This window comes from Pituophis catenifer, unplaced genomic scaffold (assembly GCF_029215685.1).
Source record: "Pituophis catenifer annectens isolate HBS135680 unplaced genomic scaffold, rPitCat1.0.hap2 SCAF_3, whole genome shotgun sequence".
NCBI classification, from domain to species: Eukaryota; Metazoa; Chordata; class Lepidosauria; order Squamata; family Colubridae; genus Pituophis; species Pituophis catenifer.
In genome coordinates, this window is record NW_027256883.1 from 170,964,899 (window position 1) to 170,968,997 (window position 4,099).

The window sequence follows — 4,099 nt, forward strand, 5'->3', positions numbered from 1 at the left end:
CCCCATGTATATCAATCACATCTTTGAAAGGGACACCCCTATCATTTGCAAGTCAGATGTCCTGGGTTCAGTTTAGTCTTCCATGCATCCACGCCCCCCCCAAAAAAAACTGGTGATCTATGAGGGGAGGGGGTAAAAACAGTCATACGGTAGCCGGATATTCACTGTATCGGTTTACAAGCCACACCATCAACTTGCTCTCCTTAGATTGTGGTGCCAAAATTTGATACTGTGTTTTTCTGAGGAAATGTTAAGAGAGCTGTGATGTAAACACTGGAAACTCACAATATTATTTAACCTGAAATGTAATACTGTTTTTGTTTACTGATTTTAAAAACAATTTTCAATGTTTTTATCTGACTCCACCTGGCAAAAACGCGCATAGGGTAAAGAAATGCACACTGGCAGTGGAAGCCTATCATGGGAATCTATAAGTCTATAAGTCATATAGAAGTCAGATGTTGCCCTGGGTAATAGCCAAAGAAATGCTCAGCTGTGTTAATTCAATATATATCCATCAGTGCCAAACAGTTTTGCAAAGATGCACATAAACTATTAAGAACCAACAAGCCTTATATTTTGTTTCAGTGGGAAACATTGCATTTATTGATCTCTCCCCCCCCCCCATTTATACTCAATATTGCTTTAAGATTATTTAAGATGCATGAACGCTTGGAGGGCATCCCCAGGACAATGGGGTGTCAGATTAAGGTGCTCCTGATTTGCTGGACTATTGCCACCAGCATATAGATTGCCAGCAGAACATGGGATTAATTTCCCTTTTGCTCTGGTTTGTTATAGTGGCAACTGAAGGATTTATTGGGGTGAAGGTAGACTCCCCAACCTATCCCTTCATCCTCTAAGATGGGAAGTCTTTGAACTACTCAGGGTCATTGGGTTTCATTTTATTAATAATCATTAACAGATAGACTGTTATTTAATTTTCTTACCCACTTCCCACCTGTTTTACTATTAAAAGTGTTCTTCAGAACAACCCTAATCACAATAGGTTTAAAGTTAAAGTGCTTTTTTCATTGTGCTCCTGGAGATCATTCACCAAACTACTATAATCTTTCAAAATACTTATAAACGGTAAATGTGTGCACGTATCTCTCTTTCCTCCTCTATTTTATTAAAATTTCCCTTCCTTTGTCCTCCTTTTGAAGAGTGGCAACTGTACCTTCTTTGTTTATTTTTCCTTCCAGGATTTCCCGTTTGATCTTCTATGTTCCATGATTTCAATTACATTCATCATGCTTTATCGGGACAATGAGCCGCCTCCCGTGACCCCAACACCTTTATTACGTATTTCTTGACTTCAGTCCTTCCCACGTGTTAGCGTTCCTCCCCCTTGTTGCAATCCACAAACAACCCTGAGACCGCTTTAAAGAGAATCTACGAGCACCGGGAAGAGAAAAGTGATACCGCCTATATTTAGGGTAAAACAAATCCCTCTTTCAGAAAGGGATGCCATGACCCCGACGTGATTCGAACACGCAGCCTTCTGATCTGGAGTCAGACGCGCTACCGTTGCGCCACGAGGTCTTGCGGCTCAAGCTGGAAGCAAACATCCAAGAGACTGATCGGCTCGTCCCGGTTCAGATTTTTTTTTTTGTTTCTTTCCTCTTCACGCATGCGCCTGTGTTCTTCTATATTTAAATACGTCGATCAAAGGTGCTTTGTGTTCCCTTTATTTCTACCACTGAATTCACTCTATAAAAAGGTAAACCACAGTTTCACTTCGCTTCGATCCCTTCTGAGGGAACAGAAACAAGCCCTGAACATGCCACCCACCCCCAAGCCTAAATCCGTGGTCGGACACCACCCAGTCAATCAACGGGCAGGTCACGCCTCCCGCAGGAAAAAAAAAAGTGAGGTAAGAGAAGTAATAGCGGACGCTACCATTTGCCGCTGCACAGTGGGGGGAGACATCTTTTTGTTTTTATTCAGGATCCCTAGAAGTTTAGAGAGGTGCGCTGTGCTGTGGTTTTCTTAAGGCCCAAACTTCGAAAAGACGGCTATAAACAATTTTAAATGCAACAATAAAGTTGCATTTCTTCAGGACATCGTAGCTACTTGCGTAGCAAGGCAGGCATCCTCCCCTCCACCCCCTCCAAATTCTTCAGGTATAAACTCGACTACTGGGTTTATTATGGTAATACTAATAGATAATCCCAGTCCTTGTGGACTACAGTTTGAAGTGCAATTCTGTATCGCCGAATTGTGGGATGCTTTTGACAAAGAAGGCTCCACTTCCAGCTTAACTCCCCTCACAGGATTGTTGTTGTGGGGAAACGGGAGGAGGGAATGTTAGATAAGTTTGCTGCCTTGAGATGTTTATAAAAATAGTAAAGATGGGATGTATAAATAAAATAAGAAATAAATATGTGATTTACAGATTGCGGGATTTTAGGTTGCAACTACCCCAGCCAGCAGAACATGGATTGATGAGAATTGGAATCTATCTGGAAATTGATTTGATTATCAATTCATCAAATCATTGCCAACTCTTAGGAACCACATAGATACGATTTTTGCTCTTCGTCAGAAAAAGAGTTAACTTTTATAGTGCTTACCACAAAAAAATGCCATGGTGTATATGTATGCACTAAATACACTGGAGCATAACATGCAGTCATATCCAGCACATGAATTCCTATTCATATTTTCTGATAAGCATTTTAATTCATTATTAATCTATGCCTTCATTTCAAAGTATATGTGGGGATGTAGGTGTGGGTGTGTGTGCCACATCCATTTTGCAAGATCTCTTCTATAGATTTAAGCTTTTTCTTCGTTTCTCAAAACATGCCATCTGTCTATCATCTCTCTTTTTCTCTATTTCATTAATTCATATTTAACCATTTATTCATCTTACTTTCTGTATTGCAATCTCTTGTCTCCCAGTATCATCAACAGAAGGGGCTATGAATGTTGATCACCACTACCCCATCGTGGCATTAATCAGCAAAAGTTTTTTTTTATTAATTTAAGAAAGGGGAGCTTAGGTTAACAGCCTTAGTTGAATCTATGCTACCTGCACCATTCCCACCTGGTGGTAAGAACATAATAGTTGTCAGTTTTGAAATATTTGGGGTGATATGCCACTAGCACAGCCAAACATGCCATTTGTCAGCCCAAGTTTATTCTGAGCACACGCATACTGTTCTATGCATGTCAGAATCTTTAATCTGAAAATTGCATTGCTAATCTTTGCTGTTGTCCACATTCCACCAACTAGGACCAATGTGGCGAAGCTATGGCACATGTGCCAGAGGTGGCACACAGCGCCCTCTCTGTGGGCATGTGAGCTGTTGCCCCAATTCAGCTCCATCACGCATGCACATGCGCCTCCCGCTGGCCAGCTGGTCTTCGGGTCTCTGCCTCACATGTGCGGGGGCGTGCATACATGCACAGGGGGGCAGGGTGCATGCGGGGGGTGTGTGTGCACATGCACGGAGGCAGGGTGCATGCAGGGAGAATGCATGTGCATTGCATTTGGGGGGTTCGGGCACACGCTTTGGGCACTTAGTCCGGAAAAGGTTAGCCATCACTGAACTAGGAGGTACATGCAAAATGCTATTATACTTAAGATATCTCTCCGTATTAAGCACATCATTTTAATGTAAGGAAGGTCTAACCTCAAAAGCTGTAAAAGATCCAATAGAATAATGGCAATGCTAAATGAGCCTACTTTGGTTTATTACAGTTCAATAAATGTAGACTAGATTCTTCCCTCCAGTTTTATAATCTTCATTAGGCAAGAGCTTATTGAAGAGAAGGGAAGAAAGATGACAACTTCTACATAAATCTTGTAATTTATGCTCCTTCCTTTCCATACCATAGGATTGTTGCCCTCAATGACTCTGTTAAAAGAATAATATATTTTTGTTTGGTTGTTTTGATATGATGAGTCCAGGGGTGAAATCCAGCAGGAGAACCGGTAGCGGAAATTTTAAGCAGTTCGGAGAACCGGCAAATACCACCTCTGGCTGGCCCCAGAGTGGGGTGGGAATGGAGATTTTGCAATATCCTTCCCCCAGGAGAGGGGATTTTGCAGTATCCTTCCCCTGGAATGGGGTGGGAATGGAGATTTTGC

The 4,099-nt window shown here is 41.9% G+C and overlaps 1 non-coding gene across 1 annotated transcript; it reads right to left on the reverse strand.

Moving 5' to 3' along the window:
- Positions 1–1,473: 1,473 nt before the first annotated feature.
- On the reverse strand, positions 1,474–1,545 carry TRNAW-CCA (transfer RNA tryptophan (anticodon CCA)). Its single transcript has one exon. It is a non-coding gene; the product is annotated as a tRNA-Trp (tRNA).
- Positions 1,546–4,099: the final 2,554 nt, after the last annotated feature.